Raw genomic sequence first — 19,051 nt, 5'->3', positions numbered from 1 at the left:
GAAGGCAGCTGCTCAACGAACTGAGCCACCCAGGCGTCCCTGTGTTTTTGGTTTTATATCTAAGAAATTTTTGCATAAACCAAGATCACAAAAAATTTCTGTTCAGTACTTACTTTTTTTTAAAAAAGAATTTATTTATTTATTTGACAGACGGAGATCACAAGCAGGTGGAGAGGCAGGCAGAGAGAGGGGAAAGCAGGCTCCCTGGTGAGCAGAGAGCCCGATGCGGAGCTCGATCCCAGCACCCCAAGATCATGATCTGAGCCGAAGGCAGCAGCTTAACCCACTGAGCCACCCAGGCGCCCCTGTTCAGTACTTTCATATAGAAGTTTTAAATTGTGAGGGTTTACATTTAGGTTATTTATTTATTTTTGTTGTTTTGTTTTGTTTTAAGAAACTTCATTTTCCATCAACTTTATTTCCATTTTGTTTGCCTTTGTGGAAGAGCAGCTTAAGACCACTCATTGATTGTTCCTATCCGTTCAGTAGCCTGAGCGGTAGGAGCTGCTGACCAGACTTCAGTGGCAGGCTGAGTATTCCAGTCTTCAGTAGGGAACTGCTGAGTAGGCACAGAGAGCACCTGCATGCCTTCAGACTGGTCTGTGACTGCAGGTTGAATTGTAGTGAACTCAGGATCTCAAGCCATCCATTCACCCTGAAATTCCTCCTGGGTCACAGTCTTTTCAGCTGTGGCCTGCTTTTCCTTCTCATTCTCTTCCAGGTCTCTGTAGAAGTAGGTATCAGGCATGACCTCCCATGGATGTTAATGGGAAGCGATGCCACACATGTGCAGAACTTCCTGGGCCAGCATCCACATCAGACCATCTGAGTGAGCTCCCTTACTGCAAGGGATGGTAATGTCCACATAGTGCAGAGGAGAGTCTGTAACACAGAATGGTTTGGCAGGTTAACATAAGATGCCTCTGTGAGAGTCTGGCGGTCAGCCCTTCGATCAGTAACCACCAAAAGTCTTGGTTCCCAGAAGGCTGCCTGGATCTGGTTAGTGAATGTTTCCAGAGTGAAGCGGCTGGCAATAGGAGTGTCTCCAGTAGCAGCAGCAAACATCAGCTGGCCAGTATTCCTGGATGATAGGACACTGACATCAGCTGGGTTTTCAGTGGTAACAATGGCATGAGCTGCCAACAGAAGCTTCTCTCAGGTTCTCTTTAGATTTATGGTATAGATGCCACCACTCTTCCTTTTGTAGATGAACTGTTCTATTTGGAAGTCAACCACCTGATAAGTGGGTTCCTGCTACAAAGAATTTGAGGACGTCCCCCTCCTTCATTCGCAAGACAAATTGTGTTGTCATTTTGGAGACCCTTTAACAGTATCAAATCTTCCAGTCTACCACCAGGGTATATCTCTCCATTTATTTAGTTTATTTTTGATTTCTGTCATCAGGGCTTTGTAGTTATCAGCATACAAATCTTGTACATATTTATTAAGTTTATCCCTAAGTATTTGAAGATTTTTGGTGTTATTGTAAATGTTACTTTTTTCCCTCCAAATTTCAATTTTGTTAATAACTGTGTAAAAATATAATTGATTTTTGTGTATTGACTTTGTATTTTGCAACCTTGGTAAATTGACTTATTACTAAGTTAAGGTAGCTGTTTTATAGATTATTTGGGATTTTTCTAAGTAGACAGTTATGTTTATGATTAAAGACAGTTTTATTTCTTCTTTCTAATGTGAATGCATACCCTTCCTTCCTTCTCTTCCTCCCCCGCCTCTTTTTTTTTTTTTTTTTTTTTTTTTTTTGCGCCTTATTGCACTGGCTAGATCATTCAGTATGATCTTGAATAGATGTGGTGAGAATGGATATCCTTGCATTGTTCTGTATCTGATGTGGGAAAGTATTTAGTCCTTCATCATTACATATGATATTAACTTTAGGGCTCTTGTAGATATTCTTTATCAAGTTAAGGAAGTTCCTTCTATTTTCAGTTTTCTGAGAGTTTTTGTCAGGAATGAATTGAACTTTGTCAAATGCTGCTTTTTTTTTTTTTCCTCTGCTGAAATCATATGATTATGCTTCTTAAGTCTAATATAGTGAGTTAATATTGATTGATTTTTCACTCTGGGGATGAACTCCACTTAGTGTGATGATACATTATTATTTTCATAAGTTCCTGGGTTCTACTTGCTGATATTTTGTTCAGAGTTTTTGCATTCATATCCATGGGAGATACTGGCCTGTAGATTCTTGTTCATGCCTGGTTTTGGTATCATGGTATTGTTGACTTCATAAGTTAAGTTGTTAAGTGTTTATATGCTAGACAAGTTTATGTAGAACTGATGTCCTTCCTCCCTCCCCCCTCCCCTCCCTCCCTTTCTTCCTTTCTCTCTCTCTCTCTCTCTCTCAGCAGGGAGGGGCAGAGGAGTGTCTCAAGTATCCCAGGATGTGGTTGGACTAGACATGTTGGGTGAAGGAACCAGGAGTTTAATAACACACAGTAAATACATACCTGATTTGAAGAGGAACTGCAGCATATGCAACACTGGCAGAGGTGGTGGGACTATTTTACATTAACCAATTCAGGACTATATGAGATAGGTATCATCCAGCATTGGATATAGCCGCAACGGTTTGTGAACTATTCCTATCTGTAACTTTAGGAAACTGGTATTTTTCCTAGGTCATTTTAATATTACTAGAGTTAACAGATAATAAGGACAATAATATACACAACTTCCTACTAAAATCCTGTTGTAGTGTAGACAGTTAAGTGGTACAACATTAGAAAACTTCAGAACAGCAGCTCTTGGGGTGCAACAGCCTGGGTGGCTCAGTCAGTAAGCGTCTGCCTTCAGCTCAGGTCATGATCCCAGGTTTCTGGGATTGAGCCCCACTTTGGGCTCCCTGCTCAGCGGGAAGCCTTCTACCTTGCACGTGTTTTCTCTCTCGCTGTGTCTCTCTCTACCAAATAAATAAAATCTTTAAAAAAAAAAAAAGGGAAACCTGGGTGGCTCAGTGGGTTAATAAGCCTCTGCCTTTGGCTCAGGTCATGATCCTAGGGTTCTGGGATTGAGCCCTGCATCCCGTTCTGCTCAGCAGGCAGCCCCCTGCCTGCCTCTCTGCCTACTTGTGATCTCTGTCAAATAAAATCTTTTTAAAAAATTAAAAAATAAAACAGCTGCTCTTTTTGTGTACCCTCCAAAGTGTATCTGGACCTTTCTTCAAATGGGCCTCTGTTTCAGGGGTCATATTCACCCTCACTACATCTGAGATTCCATTCTGTCCCAAGATGCAAGGTACACAGAGGAAGACATCATCTTTTATTACATAGACACCCTTAATCATGGTGAAAATTGGATGCATCCACCTAAGATTCTTCATTATACTTTCGGCCGAATCCACCAGTCTTGTGGCCCAGGTTGTATAGTTTTTCAATTTGCTCACCTCATAAGCATTGTCAACTGACAACATGTTTGTGAACCTCTTTCCACTGTTTTATATCTGTATCAGTGCCAAAGCCAGGGCATGGGTTTTTCTGGGAGACACCAGCAATGTTTACTCCATACCGGTACACTAGAGTCTCCCTAAGTACCCACCCATGACAGTTAATGGGTGAACTCCCAGCCTTTCCGCCATTAGATAATGGCATTGGACTAAATCCAGATTGCAGCCACTTTCAGTAACAAGGTATTTTGGGAAAGCTGCTTATCTTCCAAGCCATGTAGGTCAAGATATCTTCTGGTTTGGAAACAATAAGCAACTTGCAGTTTAGGCTATGTGATAAATGTAAAGATGTTCCCTTTATGCTGGGCCAAATTAAGATGGCTTTCTCCTATGAGAGAAATGTTCCATGCAATTTTTTTTTTTTTTTAAATTTTTTTGCTCCATGCATTTCTCCATGCCTCAAGTGTGGTAATAACCAGCTTGGAGTTTGCAGTCATGTTATAATCTTTGCCAGAGAACATTTTTGGTACAAGGAAAAGACTGTCATGTTGGAGATCCATCGTATCTCCCTTCAATTTGTCTTCGTGACATCAACAAGTGCAAGTTCATCTGGTCCTCCATTAAGAGACTGACAGCTCAAGCCATGCCAACAGCATCAGCTCCAACAAACTGTAATCTTATTCGGGGGGATGGGTATGGTCTTCCTTGTAAAGATTCTGAATCAGCTGATCCTTGAGAGTTGCCATATTGGATTTAGAACCATATGGAATTGGGGTACACCTCTAGGCAGGCAGGTGGGCGGGAGGGCAGTGTTGGATTCAGATTTGATGGCAGCTTTGGTACCCTACCATATGTTATTTAGAATTCTTTGATTTCCAAATATTTAGGAACACTCCTCTAATTTAATTTCTAATTCTGTGTTGTCAGAGAGTCTACTATAGTTCTTTCTATTTGTTGAGACTTGTTTTATGGCCCAGTGTATGGTGTAGTTAGGTTAATGTACCGTAAACACTTGAGAAGAATGTGTATTCTTTGTCGGATGGAGTGCTTTATAAATGTGAATTAGGTCAAGTTATTTGAATGTAAGTTTCTGTGTACCTACTGATTTCCTGTTTGCCCAACTATAGAGTAATGTTGAAATATCAACTATAATTATTCATTTGTCTTTTTCTTTTAAGTTTTTCTTGATGTATTTTGAAATTTTATTAGGTACATACACATTTAGAATTGTATATTTTTATTTTTTAATTTTTAAATATTTTTTAAGGATTTTATTTGAGTGAGAGGGAGAGGGCATGAGTGGGCTGGGGGGAGGGATAGAGGAAGAGGGAGAAGCAGACTCATTGCTGAGCAGGGACACCCGCTCACCCCTGATGTGAGACTTTATCCCAAGACCCTGGGATCATGATCTGAGTCGAAGGCAGTCGCTTAACCAACTGAGCCACTCAGGTGCTCAGGATCATTATATATTCTTTTATATTGTATTTTTTTTTAAGATTTTATTTATTTATTTGGCAGACAGAGATCACAAGTAGGCAGAGAGGCAGGCAGAGAGAGAGAAGGAAGCAGGTTCCTCACTGAGCAAAGAGCCCAACACGGGGCTCCATCCCAGGACCCTGGGACCACGACCTGAGCCAAAGGCAGAGGCTTTAACCCACTGAGCCACCCAGGCACCCCTCATTATATATTCTCAAACTGTCTTTTTCTCATTATGAAATAATCCTTTTTCATCTTTGGTAACATTTCATCATTCTTTAAACAGTTGTGTTAAAATATGCATAACAGAAAATGAACCATTTTAAAGTGTATAGTTCAGTGGCATTAAATGTACTCACAGTGTTGTGTAACCATTGCCCTTATTCATTTCTAGAACTTTTTTTTTAATCATCCAAAACAGAATCTGTGTATTCATTAAAGCACAGCTTCCATCCCAATCCCACCTTCCCTGGGCCTGGTAACCTCTGTTCTTTCTGTCTTTATTCATTTACATTTTGTAGGTAGCTAATATAAGTGGAGTCATACAGTATTTGTCCTTCAGGGTCTGGCTTATTGTACTTAGCATAATGTTTTCATGGCTCATTTTTGTAGTTGTGTATCTTAGAATTTTATTCCTTTTAAAAGGTTGAAAACTCCCATTTTGTGTGTGTGTGTGTGTGTGTGTGTGTATCTCACATGTTCATTTGTTTGTTCATCTATGTTTTTAAAGATTTATTCGACAGAGAGAGAGATGGTGGGGACAGAGAGGTAGGGAGAGAGAATCTCAAGCAGACTCGGTGCTGAGTGCATAGCCCACGTGGGGCTCAGTCCCATGACCCCGAGATCATGACCTGAGCTGAAATCAGGAGTCGGATGCCCAACCAACTGAGCTATCTAGGCACCCCTGTTTATTTATCTATTGATAGATTTTGGGTTGTTTCTATCTTTCGGTTCTTGTGAGTATTGCTGCTATGAATAGTGGTATACAAGTATCTCTTTTGAGCCCCTGCTTTCAGTTTTGGGTATGTACTCTCATATTTTTCTTCTTCTTTTTTTTTTCCTTAAAGATTTTGTTTATTTATTTGAGAAAGAGTGATAGCAGGAGGGAGAGCACAAGCAGGGGGTGGAAGAGGGAGAACCTGGCTCTCCACTCAGCAGGGAGCCAGATGCAGGGCTCGATCCCAGGACCTTGGGATTATGACCTGAGCTGAAGGCAGGCGCTTAACCAGCTGAGCTACCCAGGCACCCTACTTTAACATTTCTTATAGTGCACATCTGCTGTTAATGAATTCTCACAGTTTTTGCTTGATAATTATTTAACCTTAATTGAAAGAAACCCTTTGTTTGATATAATTGTAGATTCATATGCAATTATGAGAAGTAATACAGAGAGATCTTACCGACTCTTCACCCAGGTTCCCCCAGTGGTTAACATCTTGGGTAACTATAGTGTAATATCCCAAGCAGGAAATTGACACTGATACAGTTCACTTGACCTTATTCAAATTTCACCAGTTTTGCTTAACTCCTTTATGTGTGAGTTTGTTTTTTGAAGATTTTATTCATTTGATAGAGCACAAGCAGGAGGAGCAGGAGAGAGAGAAGCAGGCTCCCCACTGAGCAGAGAGCCCAGTGTGGAGGTCAGTCCCAGCACCTGGGGATCATGACCCGAGCCAAAGGCAGTCACTCAACCCCAGCTGAAGGCGCTCCTCTATGTATATATATTTAGTTCTGTGCAGTTTTATCTCGTGTAGATTCCTACGACAGCTATCACAGTTAATACAAAATAGTTCCATCACAAGGCTCACTTGAGCTGCCATTATTGTCACAGCTACCTTTCTCCCTTACCCACCCCAACTCCTGGAAATCACTTGTGTTCTTTATCTCTACAGTTTTGACATTTAGAGATTGTGTGGAATTACACAGTTTATACTTTTTGAAATAAGCTTTTTCTCACTTAGAATGATTTGCTTGAGATTCATCTAAGTTGTTAAATGCACCAGTGGTTTGTTCTTATTGCAAAGTAGTTGTTTACAGTATGTATGTACCATGTTTTGTTTAACCATTTACTTACTGAAAGATGTTTGGGTGTTTCCCAGTTTTTTGTTACTTGAAATGAAGTACAAGCATACAAGTGTTAATATGTGTGAATATGTTTTGCTTATCTGGGATAAATATCCAAGAGTTCAGTTGTTGGGTCCTATACCATACATGTTTAGTTTTGTAAGAACCTGCCATACTTTTCTAGAGTGTCGGTAACAGTTTGCATTTTTACTAATGAGGCGAGCTTGGGTGGCTCATTCAGTTGAGGCTTGGACTCTTGATTTCAACTCCGGTCATGATCTCAGGGTTGTAGGATCAAGCCCTGCTTCAGGGTCTACGCTGGGCATAGGGTCTGCTTGAGGCTCTGTCTCTCTGCCTCTTCCTCTGCCTAGCATGTGTTCTGTGCTCTCTTTCTCTCTCCCTCAAATAAATAAATATCTTTATATTTCTACTAAGAGTATGTGAGTAATCCAGTTTCTTCATATCTTCACTAGCATTTTTTTCAATTGTGGGAAATATATGTAGCATAAAATTTATTTTAGCCATTTTTAAGTGTATCGTTCTGTGTGGGGCACCTGGGTGGTTCAGTTGTGAAGTGTCTGCTTTTGGCTCAGGTCATGATCCCAGGGTCCTAGGATTTGAGCCCCGAGTGGGGCTCCCTGCCCAGCGGGGAACCTACTTCTTCTTCCTGTCTCACTTCCCCTGCTTGTGTTCTCCTCCTTTCTCTCTCTTTCTCTCCATCAAATAAATAAAATCTTTTTTTTTTTTTTTTTAAGATTTTATTTATTTATTTGACTGACAGAGAGAGTGCGCACAAGCAGGAGGAGCAGCAGGCAGAGGGAGAGGGAGGAGCAGGCTCTCTGTAGAGCAGGGAGTCAGACATGGGACTCGGTCCCAGGACCTTGGGGCCATGAGCTGAAGGCAGATGCATAACCATCTGAGCCACACAGATGCCCCTAAATAAACTCTTAAAAAAAAAAGTGTATAGTTCTTTGGCATTAAGTGCCTTCACATTGTTGTGCCACTTTCTCTACCAGCCATTTCCAAAACTTATCTTTCCCCAGTTAAAATTCTGTATCAATTAAAAAATAATTCCTCATTTCCCCCTCTCCCCAACCCCTTGGAATTATATAGTATTTGAAAGGAATCATACAGTATTTGGCCTTTTGTGACTAGCTTATTTCATAGCATTTGGTGTTATAATTGCTTTTTTTTTTAAATTTTAGACATTCTGATAGGTGTGTAGAATCACCTTCAATTTTAAAGTAAAATTTTACTGCATCTGGTAGTCTGCATTGACCGTTTTTTTAAGTACATGAGAGATATCATGCCATTATGTTTTTGACTTGCACAATTTCAGATGAGAATTCAGCAGTCATTCTTATTTTTGTTTCTCTGTGGGAAATATGTCTTCTTTGACGAGTCTTAAGACTTTTATTATTATTGACTTTTCAGTAAGTTTACTGTGCTGTACCTTCATCTTCATTTGAAGTTATCGTGGAAGTGTTTATTGAGTTTCTTGAATCTGTGGGATTATAGTTTCCATCAAAATTAAATTTTTGGTCATTATTTCTTCTAATAATTTTTTTAGCTCACCCTCTCATGTGGTACTCCAGTTGCATGTATGTTAGACCACTTCATATTGCCCCACAGTCACTGTGATCCTATATATATATTTTTTCTTTTTTTGTGTGTACATTATATGGTTAGTTCTTATTTTCATGTCTCCATATTAATGGATCTTTTAAAAATTTATGTGTTTTCTTCAGCGTCATATACACTGTTAGTCCCATCTAGTACATTTTTAAATTTCTTTTTTTTTTTTTTTTAAAGACTTTATTTATTTGACAGAGAGAAATCACAAGTAGATGGAGAGGCAGGCAGAGAGAGAGAGAGAGAGGGAAGCAGGCTCCCCGCTGAGCAGAGAGCCCGATGCGGGACTCGATCCCAGGACCCTGAGATCATGACCTGAGCCGAAGGCAGCGGCTTAACCCGCTGAGCCACCCAGGCGCCCCATTTTTAAATTTCTGAATTGTGTTTTTCATCTTTTGAAGTTCCATTTTGTTCTGTTTTGGTTTTTTTCCTTTTTATTTTCTCTCCTCATTGTGTATATATTCTTATTTAAATGCTTATAGATATTTAGAATAACTGATGCCTTTTTCCACTAATTGCCCTTTCATTCTTTTTTTTTTTTTTTTTTTTTTTTTTTAAAGATTTTATTTATTCATTTGACACAGAGAGATCACAAGTAGGCAGAGAGTCAGGCAGAGAGAGAGAGAGAAGGAAGCAGGCTCCCCGCGGAGCAGAGAACCCGATGCGGGACTTGATCCCAGGACCCTGAGATCATGACCTGAGCCGAAGGCAGCGGCTTAACCCACTGAGCCACCCAGGCGCCCTGCCCTTTCATTCTGAGGTCTATTTTTGTTGATCAGTTTTTCTGCCGGTTATGGATGATATTTCCTGGGATTTTTGGTATGTCTTTTTTTTTTTTTTTAATTTGCATTTTTAAAAAGATTTTATTTTTAAGTAATCTTTACACCCAATATGGGACTTAAACTTACAACTCTTGAGATCGGGAATTGCATGCTCCACTGATGGGGCCATCCAGGCACCCCTGGATTTTTTTTTTTTTTTTTGTAATGGAGGCCTTCATGAATTTGCATGTCATCCTTGCACAGGAGCCATGCTAATCTTCTCTGTGTCATTGTAATTTTAGTATATATGCTGCTGAAGCCAGCAGTTTTTGGTATACCTTTGAGTGTAGCATGTTGTCACTTTTTTTGTGTGTGTGCTGAATTTTTTTGTCTGTCTTTAAAGAATGTTAAACTTTCTTCTGATGGGCAGTTACTTATGGATCCGCTTAGTCCTTTCAGGGATGTTTTTAAGCTTCATTAAGGTAAATTTAGAATAGTCTTTATTTTCTATAGAATAGTCTTTATTTTCTATGGCTAATTTAGCTTTACTATTAAGTTATTATCCTTTTGGGGGGCTCTACTGAGTGCCATAAGTCTTCAACAAGGACTCTCTATGGTGGTTGAGTTAGAACTCAAGACATCTTCCAGCCTGTGTGACTTCTGGGAGTTTAGCTCCCTAGTAGTTGTTCTTTGCCTGGCCTTATCGGAGTTTTACCCTATGCATGTGGAACTTAATTTGGCAAAATATTGGAAGGCATCCCCTAAACAGTTCTGGAATTCTTTCTTTAGAAAGTCCACTTTCTCTCTTTTAGTTGGCTTGGCCTTCCTAAACGCTTATGTTTGTTGTCTTAGATTAGAGAGTGCTATGCTTTACTTGGAATCCCTTTGCCTGTGCTACATTCTGGAGTGTTTCTAGGTAGAAAGCAAGTAACCAAAGAACTTACCTTGTTTCACTTCTCTCAAAGATTGCGGTCATGTGTTACCTGAAAAGGAATTTTATATTTTTCCAGTTCTTCAGGTCTTAAGACAGGAAAATAAATCCTGTCCCAGTTACTCTGTCATACTGCTCGGAAGCAGAAGTTGATCCCAAATTTGCTACCAAGTTTTAAAAAAAATTGGTCTAAATTTTTTCATAATATTATAGCCAATATTGTGATAGTTATCATTGTCATCGTCGTCTTCCTCCTCCTCTTCTTCTTTTTTAAGTTTTATTTAAGTAGTCTCTATACCCAGCTTGGGGCTCAACTTAAAGCCCTGAGACCAAGAGTCATATCCTCTGACTGACCCAGCCAGGTGCCCCTGGTGATTCTATTCTTCTTCTTCTTCTTCTTCTTCTTCTTTTTTTGGTGAGATTTTATTTATTTGGCAGAAAGTACAAGTAGAGGGACCAGCAGGCAGAGGGAGAAGCAGGCTCCCCACTGAGCAGGGAGCCCATTGTGGGGCCTGATTGGGATCATGACCCCAGCTGAAGGCAGACCACCCAGGCACCCTGGGAGATACTATTCTTGATTACATTGTGACAGCACATACTTGACATATTTATTCTCCTTCTTTTGCCTTTTGGAAGAGTTAGTGGGGTCAGTGGAAGAATATAATCCATATAGAGATAAGTGAATGCAGAATATGTAATAAAATAGCTGCAAAGTGGTGTGGGGATTTTTTTTTAAACAGTATCTTGGTGTGTTAGTGGAGTTGATAAGAATTTACACACAAGGGAATAATTGAAGTAGACTTGGAAGGGTGGGTAAGATTTATAGGCAGAGATGGTGGGATAGCATTCCATATGGAGAAAATAACACTAATATATATGATGCCATTGGTGAGAAATAAGTTCAGAAATGTCTGTTGGACCCAGATGGGGAGAACCCTGAAAAGTTCCCCTAGAGAAGATTCCAGTAGTAGGAAGTTTTGGGTCATTTAAAATTTTTGAGCAGGAGGATTGCGTTATACTTTTGAGGTGCTTTAGAGATCTTAAATGAGTCAAGAGTGCTGTATCCATTATGGTCTTTGTTTGCCTGCGGAAGAGTGACTTTGTGTGTCTTAAGGAGAAGAGAAACTTATTGTAAGGCTACCAAATTGCTCATAGACTCAAAAGAAGGGTCGGAGAGTCAGCCTGGGAGTTCTGGGATATTGATATCAGGAATGAATTGACAGTCTCTCTCTCTCTCTCTCTCTCTCTCTTATTTTTGAGAGAGAGAGAGAGAGAGTGTGGGCGCATGAGCGCTCAAGTACGTGAGGGGATGGGAAACAGAGGGAGAGTGGGGGAGAGTCTTAAGCAGACTCCACACAGCGTGGGACCCTGTATGGGGCTTGATCTCATAGCCCTGACCTTAGTCAAGAAATTAGTTTTAGATTTAGAGGGTTTTTTTTGTTGTTTGTTTGTTTGTTTTTTTAAGATTTTTATTTATTTATTTGACAGAGATCACAAGCAGGCAGAGAGGCAGGCAGAGAGAGAGGAGAAAGCGGGCCCCCCGCCGAGCAGAGAGCCTGACGTGAGGCTCGATCCCAGGACTCCGGGATCACTATCTGAGCCGAAGGCAGAGGCCCAACCCACTGAGCCACCCAGGCACCCCTAGATTTAGAGTTTTTTTTTTTTTTAATATAATCCTTTTTTTTTTTTTTAAAGATTTTATTTATTTATTTGACAGAGAGAAATCACAAGTAGATGGAGAGGCAGGCAGAGAGAGAGAGAGAGGGAAGCAGGCTCCCTGCCCAGCAGAGAGCCCGATGCGGGACTTGATCCCAGGACCCTGAGATCATGACCTGAGCCGAAGGCAGCGGCTTAACCCACTGAGCCACCCAGGCGCCCCAGATTTAGAGTTTTTAAAGTAAGCCTTTTGTTTTTATTTTTAAAATTTTAGATTTACAGAAAAATTACAGCTAGTATAGAGAGGTCTCATGTACCTTTCACCCAGCTTCCTCTAATATTAATGTTTTAAATAACAATGGATATATTTGTCAAAGCTAAGAAGTTAATATTGATACGAAACTATTAACTAAATTATTGACTTTATTCAGATTTATCCATATTTTTCCCCTGATGTCCTTTATCCTATTCCAGGATGCAGTTCAAGATATTACCTTACATTTAGTAAATTTATTTATTTATTTATTTATTTATTTATTTATTTTAAAGATTTTATTTATTTATCAGAGAGAGAGAGAGCAAGGACAGGCAGACAGAATGGCAGGCAGAGGCAGAGGGAGAAGCAGGCTCCCTGACGAGCAAGGAGCCCGATTTGGGACTCGATCCCAGGACGCTGGGATCATGACCTGAGCCGAAGGCAGCTGCTTAACCAACTGAGCCACCCAGGAGTCCCACATTTAGTAAATTTAGATTTTTAATTCCAGTTCTGTTAGTCTGACCTTAGGTAACCACTCAACCTTTCAGGCCCTTATCTATAATGTAAATATTTTCTTAAAGGATATCTAAGGTACCTTTTATAATTTTGCTGTTCTGAGTCTGTTTATATGTCACACCGTATGCTCAATTTTTATTTTGAAAGCGATTTTAAGATCTAATCAATATGCCAGATCTTGTTGACAGTAAAAAAATTCAATTTTTATCTTGTAACTGTACTTAAGTATTGAAGGAAAACCGTATATTGAGATTTGGGAAAACTCACAAGAGCTTTTTTTTCTATTTGAACAAAAAAATGACAAAAAGGCAGGGGTTGTTTTGTTTTGACTAATTTTCTCTGTAAATATTAGTTCACAGTTTGTCAGTTGCATAATTATTGAAAGGAAAGTCATAAAATATGTGTATGTTAAATTGTGGTTTTTGCGGGGGGATATTAAGGAGAACACAAAGCTTAGAAATGTAATTTAAAGGTGGATCTTACTATAGTGGAATATGTAATGGAGATTTTTAAAAAATTAATTATTTCTTTATTTGATAGAGACACAACAAGCGAGGGAACACAAGCAGGGGGAGTGGGAGAGAAGAGAAGCAGGCTTCCTGTTGAGCAGGGAGCCCGATGCGGTACGGGGCTCGATCCCACTGAGTGGAAGGCAGATGCTTAATAACTGAGCCACCCAGGTGCTCTTGTAATGGAGATAATTGAGAGCAGATATATCCTAAATAGTCCAAATAGTTTATATTTTGTTGTTTATTAGTGCTTCTCAGGTTTAGGCATAATTTGATGTAGATTAAATTGTTTATATTTTAAATTGTTGCACCTTTTCACTTCCAGTCTAGGTTAAGGAGAATATCCTGTTAGAAATAATCTCCAGACAGTTGTATTTTATCTCTTAGATTTTCTCTCTCTCTCTCTTTTTTTTTAAAGATTTTATTTATTTTTATGTCTTTGTCAGAGACAGAGAGGACAAATAGGGGGAGTGCAAGACAGAGGGAGAAGCAGGCTCCCGGCTGAGCAGGGAGGCTGATGCTGGACTCAGTCCCAGGACTCTGAGATAATGACCTGAGCTGAAAGCAGATACTCAACCAGCTGAGCCACCCAGGCATCCTTCCCTCAGATTCTCCTGTTCTCCACATTCTCAGAAATGTTGGATACAACCTGCCAGTAGTCTTGGCTTACAAATAATTGACTCTGATTCAATAGTAGGTTCTATTAAATGACTTCATTACTCTTAAGGACTTTGAAGTATAATGTTTGACCATTGTACTAGTCATTTTCTTAAATTATATCTTGTAATTATGTTAATTCATTATTTAGTCTAGCAACTTTAAACCTTTGGTTTGCAAAAAAAAAAAGTTTATGAAAAATTGTAGGTTTGTTGAGGGGCCAGAGGTATGCATTTTAAAAGCATACTGGGCAGTTTTTACACAGGTGGCTATATACCATACTTTGAAAAAAAACATAACTGTACATAGAATCTTTTTATTTACTGTCAAAATTCTTGTATTAAAACCATATTTTTCATTGTTTACCTGATTCCTGTATTCACTCTGATATTTCTTGAATGCCTATTAGAATCGTTGTGTTAGTTACATCAGTTTCAAAGATTAATAAGAGAGCCTCTGCCTTTAAGGAACTCACCTAGTAGTAGGATGAGCTAGATTAGTAAACAGTGAGGTGAGATAACTGTTAATTGAGTATAAGCAAACCTTATAGAAGCATTACACACACACATAAAAGCAGTTCATTGGGCCTTGAAGAAGAATAAGGTTGGGAAGTTTCCCACTGGAGATGATAACCAGAGATAGAAGAAAATAGAGGAGTTTAGACAACATCAAAATTAAAAACTTATGCACAGTGAAGGAAACAATCAATAAAACTAAATGGCAACCTACTGAATCAGAGAAGATATTTGCAAATGACATATCTGATAAAGAGTATCCAAAAATACATAAAAGAACTGATACAACTCAACACCCAAAAAACAAGTAATCCGATTAAAAAATGGGGAGGAGGAAGGATACCTGCCTGGCTCAAATGGTAGAGCATGTGACTTTTGATTTCAGGTGTCATGAGTTCAAATCCCAGCTTGGCATAGAGCTTACAAAGAAAAGAGAAAAGTGGGGTGCCTGGGTGGCTGAGTGGGTTAAAGCCTCTGCCTTTGGCTCAGGTCAAGATTGCCGGGTCCTGGGATCCAGCCCCGCGTTGGGCTCTCTGCTCAGCAGGGAGCTTGCTTCCCTTCCTCTCTCTCTGCCTGCCTCTCTGTCTACTTGTGGTCTTTGTCTGTCAAATAAATGAATAAAAAATCTTTAAAAAACAAACAAACAAAAAAGAAATAATGGGCAGAAGACATGTACAGACATTTCTCCAAAGACATACAGATGGCCAGCAGACACATGAGTAAAGATGCTTCATCAACATCACTTATCATCAGGGAAATGCAGATCAAAACTATAATGAGATACCACCTCATACCTGTCAGTACAGCTAAAATAAAAAAGACAGGAAATAACAAGTGTTGTCAAGGGTGTGGATTAAGAGGAACCCTTGTGGACTATTGGTGGGAATGCAAACTGGTGCAGCTGGTGTGAAAAACAGTATGGAGGTTACTCAAAAGTTAAAAAATAGGGTGCCTGGCTGGCTTAGCCAGAGGAGTATACAACTCTTGATCTTGGGGTCTATACACTCCATGTTGGGTGTATAGATTACTTAAGTAAATAAAACTTAAAAAAAAAAAAGTTAAAAATAGAATTACCCTATGATCCAGTAATTGTACTATTGAGTATTTACCCTCAAAATACAGAAACACAAATTGAATGGGATACATGTACCCCATGTTTATTGCTGCATTGTTTGTAAAAGCTAGATTATCGATGTAGCCACATGTTCATTGATAGGTAAAAAAGAGGTGGCATATATATACAAAATAGAATATTAATCAGCTATAAAATGGAATGAAATTTTGCCATTTGCATCAGCATAGATGGAGCTAGAGAGTATAATGCTAAGTGAAATAAGTCAGAGAAAGACAAATACCATATGATATCATTTATGTGGAATTTAAGAAACAAACATGCAAAGGAAAAAGAAATGAGAGAGATAAACCAGAAAACAGACTCTTGACTATAGTAAACAAGCTGATGGTTACCAGAAGGGAGAAGGGTGTGGGGATTTAAGGAGTACACTTACGATGCGCCCTGAGTAAGGTATGGAATTGCTGAATATTGTACACATGAAACTACTGTAACACTGTTAACTATAATGGAATTAAAATAAAAACTTAAATCAAGAAAAATAAGAAAATAAAGTAGAGGAGTTTGGCATGAAGTACTTACTGATTATGAGCAATATGTTCTCTATACATATTTGATTTAACCTCCGTAATACCCCCCCCCCCCCGACATAGATATTATCATTTCCCCTATTGTAGAGTTGGGAAGGCTGAGGTCAGAGAGATTAAGTTTCTTTCCTATAAGTTAACTTCCCAGAGTTAGTATGTTGTGTAGATCCGGTTTGGGGACTTAGACAATATAATTCTAGAACCTGTGTGTTCAAGGTTCTGTGGTAAAAGGAGTGTGACAATAAACTGCAAGGCCTATGTTATCAGAGCACAGAAAGTTGGAGTTGAGACTAAAGAGGTGGATAGAGTCAGATGATGCAGTTCCATAAATGTTAATGATTTTTGTTTCAACTGAAATACAGTGTAAAGGCATTGAACACCTAGAGAAAATGACATAATCAGATTGGCATTTTGAAAGGTTGTAGTAGTAGATTGGATTTGAGAAGGGCCAAGAGTGGATGCAATGACACCATTTAGGAAGTTGTTATAGTAAGGTAGCCCGAATTAGGTATGGTGGTAGTGTGGATGGAATAAGGAGGGGATTGTGGAGATGTAGTAAAGTGGGTCAATTTGAGAAAGTTTTGGGAGGACAAATCTACAAGACATGATGATCGATTGAGTTTTGAGTGAAGGAAAGGGAATTGTCAAAAAATAATTCTTAGGTTTCCGAATTGCTGAATTGGATATATTAGGTTGGATACGTTCACTATTTTTTATATAGGACACACAAAAGGTAGATTAGTTTAAATGATTAGATTATGTTGAGTTAAAAGTGCTTTTGAGATATTCAAGTGGAGATGTCAAATATGTAGTTTTATAGTACCTTTGAACTTTCTATGTAAGAAATAAATTGGCTGTCCATTCTTCTGTCTGTAATGACGTAGCTGATTGGTACTTTTCCAGGGCTTTATCACAGTTGTTATCTCTTGAATTACTGTTGTTGTTGTTGTTGTTGTTGTTGTTTTAAAGATTTTATTTATTTATTTGACAGAAAAATCACAGGTAGGCAGAGAGGAGGCAGGCAGAGAGAAAGTGGGGGGAAGCAGGCTCCCCGCTGATAGAGAGCCTGATGTGGGGCTCAGTCCCAGTACCCTGAGATCATGACTTGAGCTGAAGGCAGAGGCTTACCCCACAGAGCCACCCAGGTGCCCCTTGACTTACTGTTAATAAAGAATGTAAATAGAGTTTGTCTTTCAGTTATTTGAGCCATCAAGGTGCCCCTAAGAACAATCTGTTTTGAATATTTAAGTAAATATTTCCTTCCTTTTGTTAATGAAGGAATTATTCTTGGCTTATCTAAACTACAGTTACCCAAGTTACTATAGGTGTACGATGGGAATAGTTATACCAGAAGCAAAATGTTTTTTATTTCTTCATCATATTCATTTGATGCTGCACTGCTAAATCACCATAACATTATTTTATGAATTTGGACATACTGGATATTTTAACTATTATCTTTATATTTTCTTGGAAAACAGAAGATACAATAACCAAGAAGTCTTTAAATAATTTAAAAACTATTCTAAGATTATTACATTTTGTTTGTTGAGCTTTGATCAATAGTTTCCTTTTTTCAGAAAATGTTGCCATTCTTGAAAGTATTGTGGTACTGAACTAACAAGACTAAATAAGCTTTTGATGCAGATTTTATATCTCCTAGGTATTATAATATTGATATTTGTGTTACTGATATTTTCAAAAAGATTTTATGTAAAAAATGATTTTATTTTTAAGTAATCTCTATACCCAGCATGGGACTTGAACTTACAACCCTGACATTAAGAGTTGCATGAGCCAGCCAGCCAGGTGCCCCTGTATTACTGATATTTTTAAAGTTCTCTGGAAAAAATAGTTTTAAAAGTAATTCATTTATAAATGTAGAACATTTGGAAGTTAAAAGCCATCACTGCTTTTACCACCTAGAGATATTACTTTTTTGGTGTATTTCCTTTACTACTGCTTCTGTGTATTTTTAATGTATAGACATTGTATAGCATAATAGTGAAGAACGGAGATTCTAGGGGCACCTGGGTGGCTCAGTCAATTAAGCCTTTGGCTTAGATTATGATCCCAGGGTCCTGAGATCAAGTCCCAAATCAGGCTTCTTGCTGAGTGGGGAGTCTGCTTCTCCCTCTCCCTCTGCTCTTCCATCTGCTTGTGTTCTTTCATAAATAAAATCCTTAAAAAAAAAAAAAAAGATTCTCTAGATTCTCAAGATTCTCTAGATTCTCAGGATTCTCTAGGAACTTCTAGAATTAAATCCTGTGGGTTCAGATTTTTGTTCCACTGATTATTAGCCATGTGATTTTTTAAAAAGATTTGAGTGTCAGTAACTAAGAGAGGGAGAGAGAAGCGGAGGGAGAGGGAGCCACCCACATGCCCCTTAGCTATGTGATTTTAGCAGATCACTTAATTTCTCTGACTCTTGAGTTTTAAAATCTGTAATATGGGGATATAAAAGTAAATATTACTATTTGTTGTGTGCCAGGTACTTTATTTACTTAATGAAAAGTCTGAATCCTCTTAACATCTCTACTTAAGAGCTACTTAATAGTGCCTTTAAGGGAATAAATTAAGGGGGTGCCTGGGTGGCTTAGTCGGTTGAGCATCTGACTCTTGATCTCCACTCAGGCTGTAATCTCGGGTCCTGAAATGGAGCCTTGCCGGGGGGCTCTCTGCTCAGCACAGAGTCTACTTGTTCCTCTCCCTCTGATCTTCCCTACACTTGTGTTCTCCCTCTAAAATAAATAAAATATCTAAAAAAATAAAAGAATAAATTAGGGGCGCCTGAGTGGTACAGTCAGTTGGGCAACCATCTCTTGTTTTGGGCTCAGGTCCTCATTTCAGTGTTGTGAGATTAAGCCTGGTTTTGGGGTCCTCACTCACTGAGTTAGGAATCTGCTTGAACCTCTCCTGCCCCTCCCACTCGTGCTCTCTCTCTCAAATAAATCTTTAAAAAAGAGAGAATAAATTAGGTAATGGATATAATGTACATAATATAGTGCTTAGG

General features: G+C 38.9%; 1 protein-coding gene, 1 non-coding gene and 2 pseudogenes across 5 annotated transcripts in view; 1 reads left to right on the top strand and 3 right to left on the bottom strand.

The window, feature by feature from the left end:
- The window catches only part of TAOK1 (TAO kinase 1), a 172,101-nt gene that overhangs the window by 22,688 nt on the left and 130,362 nt on the right, over positions 1-19,051 (top strand). The gene's annotated exons all lie outside the window — the stretch shown is intronic.
- Positions 375-1,312, bottom strand: LOC116578006 (annotated as a pseudogene).
- Positions 3,094-4,170, bottom strand: LOC116577673 (annotated as a pseudogene).
- LOC116578571 lies at positions 9,559-9,665 on the bottom strand. The gene has a single exon (XR_004280943.1). It is a non-coding gene; the product is annotated as a U6 spliceosomal RNA (small nuclear RNA).

The sequence above is a fragment of the Mustela erminea genome, chromosome 18 (assembly GCF_009829155.1).
Source record: "Mustela erminea isolate mMusErm1 chromosome 18, mMusErm1.Pri, whole genome shotgun sequence".
Classification (NCBI taxonomy): Eukaryota; Metazoa; Chordata; class Mammalia; order Carnivora; family Mustelidae; genus Mustela; species Mustela erminea.
Note: the sequence above shows the minus strand (reverse complement) of the source record. Positions and strands in the feature narration are given on the sequence as shown.